At 46.2% G+C, this 18937-nt stretch overlaps 1 long non-coding RNA gene across 1 annotated transcript; it reads left to right on the forward strand.

Moving 5' to 3' along the window:
• The first annotated feature begins 7479 nt into the window (after positions 1 to 7479).
• LOC129060575 (uncharacterized) lies at positions 7480 to 16683 on the forward strand. The gene is made up of 3 exons (XR_008527367.2): positions 7480 to 7554; positions 8554 to 8618; positions 14566 to 16683. It is a non-coding gene; the product is annotated as an uncharacterized LOC129060575 (long non-coding RNA).
• The last annotated feature ends 2254 nt before the right edge of the window (positions 16684 to 18937 follow it).

Consider the following 18937-nt stretch of genomic DNA (forward strand, 5'->3'; position numbering starts at 1 on the left):
GCTTCTGACTGGACTCCATGCTGTTGCCACTCCTCGGAACCCATCGGGGCGGCTCTGCGAGGCCTCAGGTCCAACTTGTTTCTGCAAATATTTTTTAAAAGATTTTCTCTTTTAAGAAATTAGAATGGGTCCTAGGATGGCCCATGAGGAGTCGGCCCCAGGCCAGTGTGGCCCCCACGCTGCCCCACACTTGATGTAGTGCAAACACCTGTCTTGGGGCACTACTGTTTGTGAAGATGTTGGCCAGGCTTCCAGAGGCCAGAGCGAGGGGCCAGGTACCCTTCGTGGTGGTCCAAACACATTCCCAGCCCTTTCCTCAGAGGCCCCAGCACCATGTGGCTCATCCAGGGCTCACCTGCTCTAGTACCAGGGCAAGGTGCACATCCCCAGGGCCCAAAATGCCTTCCTTAAAGCTGATTGGTTGATTTCTTTATTCTTATCACATGGTAGCCCACGATCGGATCTGACTGTCCTGTCTTTTCTCTGTGGGTCTGAAAAATAAGAACTGCTGTAATCAAGTGTGATCTGGAGGCATCAGAACAGCAATCTAATGCTTCTTTTCTTGCCCAGGCTGGAGTGCAGGGCGTGATCTCGGCTCACTGCAACCTCTGCCTCCCGAGTTCAAGCGATTCTCCTGCCTCAGACTGCCGAGTAGCTGGGATTACAGGCATGTGCCACCATGCCCGGCTAGTTTTTTTGTATTTTTAGTAGAGATGGGATTTCAGCATATTGGCCAGGCTGGTCTCGAGCTCCTGATCTTGTGATCCGCCTGTCTTGGCCTTCCAAAGTGCTGAGATTACAGGTATGAGCCACCGTGCCCGGCCAGAGCAACCTAATATTTCAATAGAAAAAAAAAAAAAAAAAAAAAGCCGGGCATAGTGGTATGCGTCTGTAGTCCCATCTACTTGGGAAGCCGAGGTGGGAGGATCGCCTGAGACCAGAAATTCAAGGCCAGCCTGGGCAACGTATCGAGACTCCGTCTGAAACAGACGTTTGAGTAGCAGACAAATACAAAGACCTAGTTAAAAAATGGAGCTCCTTGAGGATCTTACAGTCTATTCAGAAAAGTTATAGGCTGGGTGCGATGGCTCATGCCTGTAATCCCAGCGCTATGGGAGGCCAAGGCAGATCCCTTGAGCTCAGATGGATTCCTTGAGCTCAGGTGTTCGAGGCCAGCTGGGACAACATGGCAAAACTCTGTCTCTATAAAAAATACAAAAATTAGCTGGGTGTGGTGGCGCACGTCTGTAGTCCCAGCTACTCTGGAGGCTGAAGTGGGAGGACTGCTTGAGCCTGGGAGGCAGAGGCTGCAGTGAGCTATGATCTCTCCATTGCACTCCAGCCTGGGTGACAGAACAAGACCCTATCTCACACACACACACACACACACACAAAAAAAAGGTTTCCTGATAGAACTTACAGTTGACTGTCCAGCCAAATACTTAAAAAAAAAATTTATAGGGAGAAAAATACCCTCCCCCCATCCAATGGTCATAGGAAAAAAAGTAGACCCCCTTTATTGCCAAGGAGGAATTAAACCCTAGTGACCTGTGAAATGTGAGTCACGAAAGGTGGCACTTAGAGGGTCCCTCAGCCCTGAACATCACTTTCCCCTCCACCTATCTTTGTTATTTCCTTTCTCTCTTGCCGGTTTCCCCAACCTCCTTCCTCTTCTGATTCCTTTTATCCTGATCTTTTCACTTAATCTCGTCCAACAGTTCCTTCTATCTCCCTTTTTTCTTTCTCTAATTGGCTACATATGGAATAAAGTATTTTGAATTACTGGGTTATATCTATTAAATAAAGCTTTATGGTCTTTGCTCTTTTTTTTTTCCTGATTATAAAAATACATGCTAGGACCAGGCACGGTAGTTCATGCCTGTGATCCCAGCACTATGGGAGGCTGAGGTGGGTGGATCCCTTGAGCCCTGGAGTTCGAGACCAGCCTGGGCAACATGGTGAAATAGCTACAAAAAAATTTAAAAAATTAGCTGAGTGTGGTGGCATGCACCTGTGGTCCCAGCTACTTGGAAGGCTGAGGCTGCAGTGAGCCAAGATCCCACCACTGCACTCCAGCCGGGGCAACAGAGTGAGATGCTGTCTCAAAAACAAAAGTGAATTCTCTAACTCAGTGATTTTGATCACTTGTGACTCATGATCCACAGTGAGAAACCCATTTTCCATCACTGAACCTGAGTATGCATACGTGCATACACACACTTAGTGCACCAACACTTAAACCTTTACTGCATTTTTAAATTCCACCTCTTTAAATCTATTTCATTTTTTTTAAGCCAATCTCAATTCATGATGAGTCAGGATCTGCAGTGTGAAAGCCATGGTTTGAATCCCTCTAAGCTGTAGCTCATCACACCCCCTTCTGAGCAGGACCTGCCCCCAGCTCCAGGAAGGGGGCTTGCCCAGTGTTCAGCAAAGACAGAGGCTAGGGTGGGACGCATATCAGGAAACGCTTTGGTGCAGAAGCACCTCTGTCTGAGCTACCTGCATTTAAGGAGATGCTGGCCATGAAGAGACATGGGGCAGCCCTTGGTAAAGTGCGGGAGTGAGGCAGCCAGGACAGTGCACCTTCCTGCGGGCCCAGAGCTCCTTTTCTCTCCAGGGACTGGGTATTGAGGTCGCTGCTGCTTTTGGGAACCCAGGAACTCAGGGCTCTTTCCTTTTGCCCCTTGTCCTCCTCCCTGCCCTGTCCCCTCTCATAGAGGGAGAGAGTCCAGGACAGATAACAATGGCCGCCAACACGTGTGTCCCAGACTCTGTCCTGAGAGCTTTATGTGAATTAATTCCATTTAGTTCTCACAATATTATTGTCATTCCCATTTTGCAGATGAAGAAACCGAGGCATAGAGGTTCAGTCATCTGCCCAAGGTTTGCATGACATATGACCCCAGCATGCTTAAGGGCATATCCGAAGGTGCTCTAGAGGTAGCCGTGCAAAGACCAGGTTATTGCAAGCTTGATGATCGCATACAAGAGCCTGTGCAGCCAGGCTGTGTTGCTGCAGTCAGGTAGTGGGGTGGAAGCTGTCTATTGTCTGTTTCAGTTCTGCCTGCTGTGTTACAAATGACACCTCCCCCCAAAACACACACAAACTTGGTGGTTTACTATCCCAGCCGTTTGGCAATGTGCAAGGATTCCAGGGATCAGGAATGCAGGTGGCCACAGCAGGGCTGGCTTTCTTTTCCCTGTTCCTTCACTTCCGGGACCTCAGCAGGGAAGGGACTTAGCAGTTGGAATCATGCACCTGTAATTGGGGCTGCAATAACTTGGCAATTAGGACTGTCAGCTGGCATGCACACAGGCACCCTCCTGTGTGGCGTGGCTTCCTCAGCATCCTTGGATTTCTTCTATGGTGGCCCTGAGATCTCAGCATGTCCCACATACGAGGCAGAAGCTGTATGGCCTCGGGCCGTGCGCGGTGGCTCGCGCCTGTAATCCCAGCACTTTGGGAGGCTGAAGTGGGCGGATCACTTAAGGTCAGGAGTTCAAGACCAGCCTGGCCAAAATGGTGAAACCCTGTCTTTACTAAAAATACAAAAATTAGCCGGGCGTGGTGGTGCATGCCTGTAATCCCAGCTACTGAGGAGGCTGAGACAGGAGAATTGCTTGAACCCAGGAGGTGGAGGTTGCAGTGAGCCAAGATCACACCACTGCACTCCTTCCTGGGCTACAGAGTGAGACTCCCTCTCAAAAAAAAAAAAAGCTGTATGGCCTCATCTTAGAAGTTGTGCACCACCATATCCACCATACTCTACTGACTGGAGCTCATTCAAAGGGTGGGACACAGACCCCAATTCTCGATGGTAAGAATGTCACAAAATTTCACGGTCATTATTATTTTTTTTAAGTACAAATACTTTTATACTCAGCCCCTGGAGAGCTATCACATGTTTGAAAAGTTAAAACATGAACCAAAGGGTCTAGTTTTAAAAACACAGCAGTGAGGCCAGGTGTGAGTTTTTGTAATCCCAGCACTTTGGGAGGCAGAGGTGAGAGGATTCCTTGAGCCCAGGAGTTCAAGACCAGCCTGAGCAATATAGCAAGACCCTGTCTCTACAAAAAAATAAACAACATTAGCCAGGTGTGGTGGCATGTGTCTGTGATCCCAGCTACTTGGGAGGCTGAGGTGGGAGGCTCGCTTGAGCCTGGAAGAGGGAGGTTGTAGTGAGCTGAGATCGTGCTGCTGCATTCCAGCCTGGGTGACAGAGCGGGATCCCATCTCAAAACAGAACAAAAAAACCCCACTATGATTGGGTGAAATCCTACCCATGTAATAGAGTTATCCAAATGAGTAACAAAGTAGAAAATGAAAGGAGGGTCCCTTAGAAGTTTGAAATTCTTCTGCAGACAGTTCTGTCTTCTTTATTCAAGAGGTTTGTAGTCATTTTCAGAATTCACTCCAGAGCCAACTTTTAAATTTAAATATCAGCAAACCAGGCTGGTTGTGGTGGCTCATGCCTGTAATCCCAACACTTTGGGAGGCTAAGGTGGGCAGATCGTTTGAGCCCAAGAGTTTGAGACCAGCCTGGGCAACATAGCGAGACTCTGTCTCTACTAAAGATACCAAAATTGGCCAGGCGTGGTGGCACATCCCTGTAATCCCAGCTACTCCGGAGGCTGAGGCACGAGAATCGCTTGAACCTGGGAGGTGGGGCTGCAATGAGTCAAGATTGCACCACTGCACTCCAGCCTGGGTGACAGAGCCAGACTCTGTCTTGAAAAAAAAAAAAATAGTATCTTCCTTCTTTCCAGTGTAGACTAAAAAAATTTAGCATCTTCCTACTCTGCTGTGATTATTTCACATTTCATGCCTGTATCAACATATCTCATGTACCCCATAAATATATACGCCTACTATGTACCCACAAAAATTAAAAATAAATAACCGTATCTTCCAAGATTCATGAAGATGTTGCCTGTGTAAAATCAGAATGGGATGGTGGGAAAAAGAGAAATCAGAGAACAAGAAAAAATTTGGAAATTAAACATAATGGCCCAAAAGAAAAAGAAAGAACAGAAGGTAAAGTTTTTCTCTTAAAATACAGAGCAAAAAAGAGGAAGAGGCAGAAATAATGATACGGAGGATTAATACAAGAATCTCCACACTCAGGTAATAGGAATTCAATAAGGAGGGAGGAACAGAACATGTCTGTCGCCCAGGCTGGAGTGCAATGGCACAATCATAGTTCACTGCAGCCTCGACTTCCTGGGCTCAAGCCATCCTCCTGCCTCATCCTCCTGAGTAGCTGGGACTATGGGCATGCGCCACCAACACTGGCTGATTTTGGTATCTTTTGTAGAGATGGGGTTTCATTCACTATGTTGCCCAGGTTGGTCTCAAACTCCTGGGCTCAAGCAATCCTCCCACCTCAGCCTCCCAGAGTGCTGGGATTACAGGCATGAGCCACCACACCTGGCCAGGTCCACCCTACTCTTAACTAATTACATCTGTAATGACCTTATTCCCAAATAAGGCCACATTCTGATAAACTGAGATGGGAGTTAGGATTTTGACAAATCTTTTTTTCTGTTTGCGGGAGGTGGGGTGGGGGGGTTGCTGCTGGGGGGCACAATCAACCCGTAATACAAGAGAAAGAAGCAAACCGGCCAAGAGACAGAACTAAACGCCGTCCTGATGTTGCTGCTTGGGCCCCTAGATCTAGCTGTGTCTGAAGCTAGCAAGAGCCATCCTGGACTTTTAAAGTTACTTAAAGACAACATATTTACTTTTTTGGCTTAAGCTCATTTCAGTTGGGTTTCTGTATTTGCAGCAGAAAAGGCCCTCAATGGCAAAGCATCCTTCACAGTGTAGCCTAAGTATCTGTTTCTCAGGTCTTCTCTGTTCCCTTAATCTAATTTAGATTTCTCTGTTCTATTTTTCTTTTTTTTGAGATGGTGTCTCGCTCTATTGCCGAGGCTGGAGTCCAGTGGCATGATCTCGGCTCACTGCAAACTCCACCTCCCAGATTCAAGTGATTCTCCTGCGTCAGCCTCCCGAGTAGCTGGGATCACAGGCACCCGCCACCACGCCCAGCTAATTTTTGTATTTTTAGTAGAATTAATAGAAATGGTATTTCACCATGTTGGCCACTTCAAGATCACTTGAACTCCTGACCTCAAGTGATCCACCTGTCTCTGCCTCTCAAAGTGCTGGGATTACAGGCGTGAGCCACTGTGCCCAGCACTTTTTTTTTTTTTGTTTTGAGACAGGGTCTCACTCTCTTCCCTAGGCTGGAGTATAGCAGTGTGATCTCGGCTCACTGCAGCCTTCACCTCCTGGGATAAGGTGATTCTCCTATCTCAGCCTCCTGAGTAGCTGGGACTACAGGTGTGCACTACCACACCAGCTAATTTTTGTAGAGACAGGGTTTCGCCATGTTGCCCAGGCTGGTTTTGAACTCCTGGGCTCAAGCTATACGCCTGCCTTGGCCTCTCAGTCCCTGTTCTGTTCTTTCATAGTCCTCTATGGGCTCTGACTTTTATAGTTCTTAGCTTTGGTTATTACATTATTATGTGTTATTGGTTGAATGACTGTTTCCTCCAAGAGACAGTGTTAGCCAACAAGGAAGGTTTTTTTTTGTTATTCTTTCTCCCCATGGACCAGCACAGTGCCTAGTAAAAAAATAATTATCTGCATAATTAACATGTTTGAATGAATGGGTCATTGACTGGAGAAAGGTGAAGTCTAGACCTAGAGACATCAGGTTCGGGGTGGTCCCCAGCTAACGACAATTCCTTGCTGAGCTGCAGAGCCTCAGCCTGCCCCAACCTTTTTTTTGAGATGGAGTCTTGCTCTGTCACCCAGGCTGGAATGCAATGCCGCGACCTCAGCTCACTGGAACGTCTGCCTCTTGGATTCAAGCGATTCTCCTGCTTCAGCCTCCCCAGTAGCTGGGATTACAGGCATGCGCCACCACACTCAGACTAATTTTTGTATTTTTAGTAGAGACAAGGGTTCACCATGTTGGCCAGGCTGGTCTCGAACTCCTGACCTCAGGTGATCTGCCAGCCTCGGCCTCCCAAAGTGCTGGGATTACAGGTGTGAGCCACTGCCTGTACGGGAGGGGATGTGGAGGTGGGGGTGATGGGGGAGGGGGTGGCGATGTAGAGGTGGGGGGTGAAGGGGACGGGGAGAGGACGTGGAGATGGGGGGTGAAGGGGAGGGGGAGGGGATGTGGAGGTGGGGGGTGAAGGGAGGGGGGAGAGGGAAGGGATATGGAGGTAGGAGGTGAAGGAGGAGGGGAGGAGGGGAGAGCAGGAGGGGATGTGGAGGTGGGGGGTGAAGGGAAGAGGGAGAGGGAAGGGATGTAGAGGTGGGAGGTGAAAGGGGAGGGGTTGTGGAAGTGGGGGAGAAGGTGTGCCAGGCGATGGGGGGGTGGGCGGGGGCGGGGCCCGCACTGTCCCCGCCCCCTTGTGGGTGGAGCCTCCTGCCTGGGCCAGTGTCGCGGCAGAGCCTGGCGGGCTTTGTGTGCAGGCGCTTGTCCCTTCGCGGGGTTGCCCGTGCGCTTCGCCTGCGGGGTCGTGCTGGGGCCGCGGGTGAGCCTGGGGGCTGCAGAGGGGGCGCGGGGCGCGTCCGGACAGTCGCAGCCCCGGGCCCCTGGGACCGCCTTCCCCGCGGGGGCTTGGGCTCCGCGCCTGGGGCGCGGGGAGGGTGGGGAGGGTCCGCCCACAGCAGGGGGCGCCGGGGCCGCCTCCGGGTTTCCTCCACTGGATGTGGCGGTGGTGCGCTGTCTGCCCCGCAGGTGCGGCGGGTGCGGGGTCACGGGTGTCGCGCGCCGCCCTGGCCCCTCCTCCGCGATGCCTCGCGTGGGGCCCGTGCTAAGGCCGGCTGAGTCGGGGCAGCTCGTGGGCCGCCTGGCTCCCGCCTGGGGCCTCCGGGCGCCGCATCTCGCGGCTTCTGGGAACGGTGCGCGCCCACAAGCGGACTTAGGCCTGGAACAAGGTTTCTGCCAAATTGAGTTGTCCACTAGGCTCTGCTGGACAGAGCGGCTCCACTGCATTGACAAGGAGGGGGCTCAAGGACAGAAATCTCAGCGGGAAGACAACCCCACCACCGACGGGAGGCCCATCAGGGCTTCAGAGAAGGGGCAGAGAGTCGCATAAGAGGACCGTGTGGTCTGGAGGGGCCCGGGCTTAGGGGAAGCCCTGAAAGACCCATCAGAGGAAGGGAGCTGGGCAGAGGGTGATAGCAGGGGCTAGACTGGTCTCAAACTCCAGGCCTCAAGTGATCCTCCCGCCTTGGCCTTCCAGGGTGCTGGTGTTACGGGCATGAGCCACTTTGCCTGGATTACTCAATTCTGTTTTAAATGTTTCTGTGTTTGTGAAGTGGGACAAAAATTGTTAAAGCAATGGGAAACATTGCAGGTTTAAGTTCCACTAAATCATGTTGGAGTGAAAAAGGGATGCAGGGATGTTTCCCTCCTTTCCTTCTGCAGGGTCAAGTTTACCCAGCGGACGTGTGGGGGTTTTTAGGAGAATTAGGCGGGTGCAGAGCCTGCCAGATCTCTCATTCTGTTTCTTCCCCACTTCTTCCAGGTATGCTATTTGAAGAATAGGTTTCCATGCTCTTAGAGGAGCATCAGAAAATGAACAAACCCCAGGTGAGTTTCTTTTTTAGATTCTTTTTCATTTTCCAGGGGATTTGCTGGCTTTTATAAAATTCGTTTATTCAGATGGACATTTAAAAAGCTACTTCAGGATAAATGAGGAGTGAGAGGCAGCTGAGCAGTAGGCAGAGGTGGCTGCGGATCCCTGTGGTCATGTGATCCTACAATCGTCAAAGGAGAGTGGCAGATTTGTCTTTTTTTTTGACACGGAGTCTTGCTGTGTTGCCCAGGCTAGAATGCAGTGGCGTGATCTTGGCTCACTGCAACCTTCACCTCTGGGGTTCAACCAAACAAATCTCATGCCTTGGTCTCCCGAATAGCTGGGACTACAGGTGCTCACCACCACACCCGGCTAATTTTTGTATTTTTTATAGAGACGGTTTCGCCATGTTGGCCAGTCTGGTCTCGAGCCCCTGACCTCAAGCAATCCTCCTGCCTGGGCCTCCCAAAGTGCTGGGATTACAGGCATGAGCCACTGCGCCTGGCCTTCATTTGTCTTTTGTCTTCTTAATCTGCACTTCATTTTCACTGGCCACCAGAAGAAACGAACTAGTTACTCTTGGGACAGAAAGATTTCCTGGAGTCTGAAAGAATGTCTGAACAAGAATCTTCATGGAGCAAAGAATCTTGCAGTGAACCTCCCTGTTGCCTGTAATTGTTCTTTGTTGGAAGTGGGGGGTAGAACTCAGGTTTTATTAGGGGGACCAGAGCAATATGGGCTCAATAGAGACTTTTTGGAACATCTGTTTTGATCTAAGGACAAAACCTAAAAGCATTTGGAGAAATGAAAGAAATGGACTGCCTGTATTTGAAATAACTTTTCCTTACACTCTATAGATGGGACAGCAGATGGTTCAAAAATCAAACCTTTTTTTTTTTTTTTTTTTGAGACGGAGTCTCACTCTGTTGTCCAGGCTAGAGTGCAGTGGTGCGATCTCGGCTCGCTGCAACCTCTGCCTCCTGGGTTCCACTGATAATCCTGCCTCAGCATACCCAGTAGCTAGGATTACAAGTGTGTGACACCACAGCAGGCTAATTTTTTTTTTTTTTTTTGAGACAGAGTCTCGCTCTGTCGCCCAGGCTGGAGTGCAGTGGCATGATCTTGGCTCACTGCAAGCTCCGCCTCCCAGATTCACACCATTCTCCTGCCTCGGCCTCCCGAGTAGCTGGGACTACAGGTGCCCACCACCACGCCCCGCTAATTTTTTGTATTTTTAGTAGAGATGGGGTTTCACTGTGTTAGCCAGGATGGTCTTGACCTCCTGACCTCGTGATCCGCCTGACTCGGCCTCTCAACGTGCTGGGATTACAGGCGTGAGCCACCGTTCCCAGCCAATTTTTGTGTTGTTAGTAGAGATGAGGTTTCACCATGTTGGCCAGGCTGGTCTCAAACTCCTGACCTCAGGTGATCCGCCTGTCTTGGCCTCCCAAAGTGCTGGGATTACAGGCGTGAGCCACCGTGCCTGGCCCAAAGTCATATTCTTTGGTGAATGTTTCTGCACTATCCATTCTCTTTTTTTGCTTGTGGTAAAATATACGTAACATCAAATTTGCCATTTTCACTCTTAACTGTACAATTCAGTGGCATTAATTATATTCACAGTTGTGCAACCATCACCATGTCTATTTCCAAAAGTTTTTCATCACTCTAAACGTAAACTGTCTCCATTAAGCAACAGCTCCCCATTTCTCCCTCCCCTCAGCCCCTGGTAATATGTACTTTCTGCCTCTGTGAAGTTCCCTATTCTAGATATTTTATATAAGTGCAAACGTGGAATATTTGTCATTTTGTGTCTGGCTTATTCCACTGAACATGACGTTTACAGGGTTCATTCATGCTGTGGTCTGGGTCAGAGTTGCATTCCTTTTGGTGCCTGAATAATATTCCATTGTGTGGATCGACCACATTTTCTTTACCTCTTCATTTGCAGATGGACTTTTAGACTGTTTCCACGTTTTCATTGTTGTAAATAATGCTGCTGTGAGCATTGGGGTACAGGTATCTGTTCATTCCTTCGCATTTTAGTCTGCTTTGTGTACTCTTGCCATTTCCCCGCCACCTGCCCAGGACGTCCTGATAAAGCCTAACCGCGGCCTCCTCGCAGTTCAGTCCAATGCATGTTTTTCTGACCTGGCCTTCCTAGAACATTCTCCTGCATTGGCATTGAACTGCTTTCACCTTCTAGAAAGGCCCCTCTCCCTGGTGTCTTGTGACATGCTTCTTGTGGCTTTGTTCCTGCTGCTCATATTTCTTGGTGCCCCTCATTGTGTCTTCCTCCTGCTCATTCTCATGGCTTATGTCCAGATGTCCATCCTTTACTCCCTCATCTTTTTACTCTGCCAGTCTTTCCCGAGTATTTCATGCCCTCTGTAGTGGTAGGGACGGGAGGCAGGGAAATTCTGGGCAGAAGAGGGCAGGTCCCTGGTGAAGGCCCTACCCTCAAGCCGAAAAGCCTGACACTATGGTCGAAAGTGAGAACTGGCTGGGCGTGGTGGCTCACGCCTGTAATCCCAGCACTTTGGGAGGCCAAGGTGGGTGGATCACGAGGTCAGGAGATCGAGACCATCCTGGCTAACATGGTGAAACCCCGTCTCTACAAAAAATACAAAATATTAGCCAGGCGCGGTGGTGGGCGCCTATAGTCCCAGCTACTCGGGAGGCTGAGGCAGGAGAATGGCATGAACCTGGGAGGCGGAACTTGCAGTGAGCCAAGATAGCCCCACTGCAGTCTGGCCTGGGCGAAAGAGCGAGACTGTCTCAGGAAAAAAAAAAAAAGTGAGAACTTACATCCCTGTTTTCCTGCTCGAATGTTGTCTTTTCCCAAACTACCTGTGGCCCACCCCGTCCCCATATCCTGTGCCCATAAAAACCTCAGGTTTTGTCTGTAGAAGCGCTTGTATTTCCATATAAATTTTAGGGCTGGGCATGGTGGCTCTCGCCTGTAATCCCAGCACTTTGGGAGGCTGAGACAGTCACCTGAGGTCTTAGCCTGGCCAACATGGTGAAACCCCGTCTCTACTAAAAATACAAAAATTAGCCAGGCATAGTGGCACAGGCTTGTAATCTCAGCTACTAGGGAGGCTGAGGCAGGAGAGTTGCTTGAATCCAGGAGGCAGAGGTTGCAGTGAGCTGAGATTGTGCCACTGTACTCCATCCTGGGCAACAGGAGCGAAATGCTGTATCAAAAAAAAGAAAAAAGAAAAAATTAGAACCAGCTTGTATATATCTACAAATAAAAATTTGGGGTTAAGATTGGAATTGAACTTGTAAGATCAGTTGAGAGAGAATGGACCTCTTTAACAGTATTCCTTCTTTCATGAACCCAGTATATTTCTACATCTATTTAAGTCTTTAACTTATTTCAGGATTGTTTTGTAGTTTACAAGGCACAGGTCTGGCACATCTCTCCAATGTATCCCTAAGTGTTTCATTTTTTGATACTCTTGTAAATGGTATTGAATTTTAATTTATGATTGTTCGTTGCTAGTACGTAGAAATACCAAATTTTGTATGTTTATACTACAAAATTATCCTGCAACCTTATTAAACTCACTAGTTCTAGTAGCTTTCTTGTAGGTTCTGCAAGATTTTCTACATGGACAATTCTATCATGTCACTTACAAATAGTTTTACTTCTTCTCTAATCTGTGTGACTTTTTGTTGTTTTATTGCGTTGACTAAAACCGCCCATACAATGTTGAATAGAAATGAGATGGGACATTTTTGCCTCTCTTATTTTAATTTTAGGAGGACAGCACTAAGTCTTTCACCATTACTGTGATGGCAGCTGTTGGTTTTTCATAGGTGCTTTTTATTAGGTTGAGAAAATTCCCTTTTATTCTTAAACTGTTGAAAGTTCTTTTTTTAAAATCAGGAATCAGTGTTTTGTCAAATCCTTTTCTGCATCTATTGATAAAATTATGTGGTTTTCCTTATCTATTTGTTAGTATCATAAATTATGTTTGATTTTTAAATATTAGTGTTCACCTGGTACAAAGTTGTTCTAATATTCTTACCCAGTCTTGTATCTATGGAATTTCTAGTGATGTTACCTCTCACCCCTGATGGTGATAATTTGTTGATGCTGCCTCCTCCTTTTCTCTATCTGTCATCAGTGTAGCTAGAGGTTTGAAACATTTATTGATTTATTTTTTAAAAAGTTTTTTATATTATTGATTTTTGTTTCTCTGTTCTCTATTTTATTGTTTTCTGTTCTCACTTTTATTACTTTTTTCTGACTACTTAGGTGTAATTTGCTCTTTTTCTGGTTTCTAAAAAGGTAGAAGATGAGGTCATTGATTTTATTATTATTTTTTTGAAGTGGAGTCTTACTCTGTTGCCCAGGCTGGAGTGCAGTGGCACAATCTTGGCTCACTGCAACCTCCGCCTCTCAGGTTCAAGTGATTCACCTGTCTTAGCCTCCTGAGTAGCTGAGATTACAGGCGCCTGCCACCATGCCTGGCTAATTTTTCCATTTTTAGTATAGATGGGGTTTTACCATGTTGGCCAGGCTGCTCTCGAACTCCTGACTTGAGGTGATCCACCTACCTTGGTCTCCCAAAGAGTTGGGATTACAGGCATGAGCCACCATGCCTGGCCTGCTTTCAAATTTTTAAGAAAATGTAGTTTAAGGGGCATGATTTGCAAAGGTGTGTGTGTGGGGGCACATTTTCTGGAGGATAACTGAGTGTTTTGTAGAGCCAAAGCTGAAAAGCAAGCTAGTTGAGTGTAAGAATCTCTGTTAGACTTGTGACTTGTGTTTGGGAATGAATATTTTAGAAGATATTTATTGTGGATTCTTGTAAGGATACCTTGAACTAATATAAACCTTATTTTATCTATTGGCACATAGATAGTGGGCTTTATCTATATAGGTCTTATTCATCTGTTTTCTCTTACATCTAAGCCATCCTGTGATATTTCTCCTTAACATCCATGACGTAGTTTAAGGGGCATGATTTGAAAAAGGTGTGTGTGTGTTGGGGGTACATTTTCCGGAGGATAACTGAGTTTTTTGTAGAGCCAAAGCTGAAAAGCAAGCTAGTTGAATGTAAGAATCTGTCAGACTTGTGACTTGTGTTTGGGAACGAATGTTTTAGAAGATATTTATTGTGGATTTTTGTAAGGATACTTTGAAGTAATATAAGTCTTATTGTATCTGTTGGCACATAGATAGTGGGGCTTTATCTATATAGGTCTTTTTTTTTTTTGAGATGGAGTCTCGCTCTGTCACTCAGGCTGGAGTGCAGTGGCGTGATCTCAGCTCACTGCAAGCTCTGTCTCCCGGGTTCATGCCATTCTCCTGCCTCAGCCTCCCAAGTAGCTGGGACTGCATGTGTCTGCCACCACGCCTGGCTAATTTTGTTTTTGTTTTTTTAGTAGAGACATGGTTTCACCCTGTTAGCCAGGATGGTCTCAATCTCCTGACCTCATGATCTGCCCACCTCGGCCTCCCAAAGTGCTGGGATTACAGGCTTGAGCCACCGCACCCGGCCTATCTATATAGGCCTTGATCATCTGTTTTCTCTCACATCTAAGCCATCCTGTGGTATTTCTCCTTAACAGCCATGTCTCCAAACACTCCTTTTCACTCCATTTCCTGCTCATGATTTCTGTTGGGCTGACCTCATTTTTTTAGTTTCTCTGTCATGCTTTTCCCTCAGTTAACTGTTCCCTATGTTTAATAATTTCACTTTTTCAGTTTTGAGGGTCATCTTTTTAAAAATAGCAAATATCTGTGTGTTCCTTGCAAGTTTTTCCCTCCCTTTTCCACTATAGCAGGCAGTTTTCATTTTTAGTTTTTGGAACCAAGGTGAAATATATATTTGGGATTTCATCCCAGGAGGCTGGGCCTGAAATAGAGAATCCATGATATAAATCACACGTACATAGGAAATGTGTTAACATTTTTAACGTATACTTAATTTTTCTCATTTCTAGAAGTCCAGAAATTAAGAGACCTGATAAAGGGAAGCCAGGAAAATTGAGATACATATTTGTGGTACACTTCAATCCTCAGTAACAACACACTGACTAAGAAGAGGGAGTACATTTTTGGGAAAAACCTTAATCCAGGTGCAAACCCGGTTTCTTCAAGAAAAATAACCTGTCAGTATGACTCATGTGGAATGAGTTTGAATATGTTTCAGAATCAAGTATTAGTGACAAAAATTATTCCAGTAATAACACTGATGAAATTAATATAAGTGAGAAGTTGCCTTTTGATAGTAATCAGGAAAACACTCATACTGGAAAGAAATCTGTTGAATATAACCAAAGTGGGAAGTCACCAAGTCATAGTGAGGACCTTACTGAGGAACAGGAAAGTCAAGCTTTGAGACCACCTTTGGAAGATAATGAACATGGAAATGCCTTCCTTGAGAAGGTAGCCACCATCACACAAGAGACAGCTCAAACAGGAGAGAAACCCTGTGATTATAAGGAGCATGGGGAAAATGTCAGTGCCACATCAACTCCCAAAGTTCATCAAGAAACTCACACAAGGAAGAATCACTCTGAAGTTAATGAATGTGAGAAGTCAACCTTCTTCAAACATCAGAAAGTTAATACAGGGGTGAAAACCCAAGGAGCTAATGAAAATGAGAATTTTAGTCACAAGTCACATCTCAGTCTATCTCACAGAACTCACACAGTAGAGAAAACTTTTGAATGTAGTCATTGCAAGAAATCTTTTTGCCAGGACTCCCACCTCACTGAGCATCACAGGACATGCACAAGAGAGAAACCATGCGAAAATAATAAATATGGGAAAACCTTCCAGAAATGACAACTTATCAACTCTCAGATAATGCATCGAGAAGAGAAACCCCATGAATGTGGTAAAACCCTAGTGAAGTTAGCCCTCATTGATCACCAGATAATTCAGTCAGAAAAGAAGCTTTATGTATGTAGTGACTGTAAGAAACCTTTTTGTCATAGCTCAGTCCTAAGAGTCCATCAGAGAATTCACACAGGGGAGAAACCCTATCAGTGTAATGGGATATCCTAAGCAAAATCAAACTTCAGTCATCATCAGAGAAATCACACAGGGGAGAAACCATATGAATGTAAGGAATGTGGGAAATCCTTCCGTGTGAAACCAAACCTCACTAAACATCAGAAAACACATACAGGGGAGAAACCTTTCAAATGTACTGCGTGTGGGAGAACTTTCTTCCAGAAGTCACAATTTGCTGATTATTAGAGAAAACACACAGGAGAGAAACCCTGCAAATGTAATGAATTTGTTGGCCGGGCGCAGTGGCTCATGCCTGTAATCCCAGCACTTTGGGAGGCCAAGGCGGGCAGATCGCAAGGTCAGGAGATCGAGACCATCCTGACAAACACAGTGAAACCCTGTCTGTACTAAAATACAAAAAATTAGCCAGGTGTGGTAGCGGGCGCCTGTAGTCCCAGGTACTTGGGAGGCTGAGGCAGGAGAATGGTGTGAACCCAGGAGGCGGAGGTTGCAGTGAGCCAAGATCACGCCCCTGCATTCCAGCCTGGGCGACAGAACGAGACTCCGTCTCAAAAAAAAAAAAAAAAATTTAATGAATGTGGAAAATCAGTCCTTCTACTATAAGTCAATTCTAAATGTACATCAGCGAAAGCACACAGAAGAGAAACCCTATAAATGTACTGAGTGTGAGAAATCCTTCTATAAATCAGTGCTAATTATACATGAGGAAACACACACAGATAAGAAACCCTATGAGTGTAATGAATGTGTGAAATCCTTTTGTGTGAAGTCAAGTCTCAGTAAACATCAGAAAATTCACACCAGGGAAAAGCCGTATGAATGTAGTGAATGTGGAAAATCTCTGTGAATTCAGTCCTCATTGTGTATCAGAGAACTCACACTGGGGAGAAACCCTATGGATGCAATGAATGTGAGAAGTCTTTCTGCAACAAGGATGCCCTCACTAAACAGAACTCACAAGGGAGAGGCCACATAAATGTAATGAACGTAGGAAGTCCTTACAACCCTAGTTATACACCAGAGAACTCACACTGGAGAGAAACCTTACAAATGTAATGAGTGTGAAAAATCCTATCTGAAGTCACATCTTTTTTTTTTTTTTTAATTTTTTGAGATGGAGTCTCGCTCTGTCACCCAGGCTGGAGTGCAGTGGCGTGATCTTGGCTCGCTGCAACCTCCACCTCCTGGGTTTAAGCGATTGTCATGCCTCAGCCTCCCAGCTAGCTGGGATTACAGGTGCCTGCCACCACGCCCAGCTAATTTTTGTATTTTTAGTAGAGACAGGGTTTCACCATGTTGGCCAGGCTGGTCTCAAACTCCTGACCTCAAGTGATCAGCCTGCCTTCATCTCCCAAAGTGCTGGGATTACAGGCATGAGCTACTGCACTTGGCCTGAAGTCATATCTTAATATTCATCTGAGAAATCACACAGGAAAGAGACCCCATGTATGTAATGAATGTGGGAAGGTCTTTTCTATTAAGTCAAACCTCACTGATCATCAGAGAACACACTGAGAAGAGAAATCCTATGAATGTACCAAATGTCAGAAAACTTTTCGCCATAAATCAACCTTAACAGTACATCAGAGAACTCATATGGGGAGAAGCCTTATAAATGTAATGAATGTAGAAAATCTTTCTATATGAACTCAGCCCTCAGTCAGCATCAGAGAATACATATATGGGAGGAACACTATGAATGTAAAAAATGTGGGAAAACCTACCAGAGGTCACACCTTTCTAAACATCATTGAACATACACCACGCAAGAAACCCTATGAATGTAAGGAATATGGAAAAACCTTCCAGAAGTCACACCTCATTGAACATCAGAGGACACACCCAGGGGAGAAACCCCACGAATGTAATAAATGTGGGAAATCCTTCTGCTATAAGTCACCCTTGACCATTCACCAGAGAACTCACATAGAAGAGAGGCCCTATAAATGTAGCAAATCTGATACGTATTTCTATATGAAATCACACCTCACTGTGCATCAGAGACCCCATACCAGGAAGAACCCTTTTGAATGTAATGAATGTGGGAAAATGTTTTATGTGAAGTCAAACCTCACCAATCATCAGAGAACTCACACAGGGGAGAAGCCACATGAATGCAATACATGTGGGAAATCTGTATGAAGTCATCCTCTACACAAGAGTGATACACTCAATTGTAACAAATGTGGGAAATCCTCATGTGAAAAGTCAATTTGTTTTTCAAACCAAAATTCATGGTAGAAACCTTATGAATGTAAATAATGTAGGAGTCTCCTGTGTAAATTAAATCCTTAGTTGGCATCAGAAAACACAAGATATGGGGACTGGAGGCCTCTCCACAAATGAAATGGATATGGGAAGATTTTGTGTTATCTTAGAAAATACTGGCTGGGCACGGTGGCTCACACCTGTAATCCCAGCACTTTGGGAGGCTGAGGCAGATGGATCACCTGAGGTCAGGAGTTCAAGACCGGCCTGGGCAACATGAGGAAACCCCATCTCTACTAAAAATACAAAAATTAGCCAGGCGTGATGGCAAATGCCTGTAATCCTAGCTACTTGGGAGGCTGAGGCAGGAGAATTGCTTGAACCTGGGAGGCGGAGGTTGCAGTGAGCCAAGATCATGCCATTGCACTCCAGCCTGGGTGACAAGAATGAAAACTCCATCTCAAAAAAAAAAAAAAATACAGAAAACTTAAATGAGGAGAGACCCCTGAGAACATCTTGTATATTAGTATCCACCAAGAAATCAAATACAATATGTTTCACATAAATCACAGGGAAAAACCGATAGAACGACAATATAAAAGCATTTACAAAGTTCCAGCACATTTGCACAGCATATGATTGATACTGGTGTAAAACTATGTTTTCTATGCATGAAAGTGTTCAGGAAAAATTCAAATATAAGCAGACAATACTGAGGGAACGTCTATCAGTTTAGGAGACAGAGATACTTTATTTTTTTGAGATGGAGTCTCACTCTGTCGCCCAGGCTGGAGTGCAGTGGTGTGATCTCGGCTCACTGCAAGCTCCGCCTCCCGGGTTCATGCCATTCTCCTGCCTCAGCCTCCCAAGTAGCTGGGACTACAGCCATCCTGCCACCATACCCAGCTAATTTTTGTATTTTTAGTAGAGATGGGGCTTCACCATGTTAGCCAGGATGATCTCAATCTCCTGACCTTGTGATCCACTCGCCTTGGCCTCCCAAAGTGCTGGGATTACAGGTGTGAGCCACTGCGCCCAGCCGAGATGCTTTTTTTCCCCTACAAATACTGTAATACTAGAAGTCACATTTCAGGTACCAAATTTAGAAAATGTGATATGTGATGC

Source organism: Pongo abelii, chromosome 6 (genome assembly GCF_028885655.2).
Source record: "Pongo abelii isolate AG06213 chromosome 6, NHGRI_mPonAbe1-v2.0_pri, whole genome shotgun sequence".
NCBI classification, from domain to species: Eukaryota; Metazoa; Chordata; class Mammalia; order Primates; family Hominidae; genus Pongo; species Pongo abelii.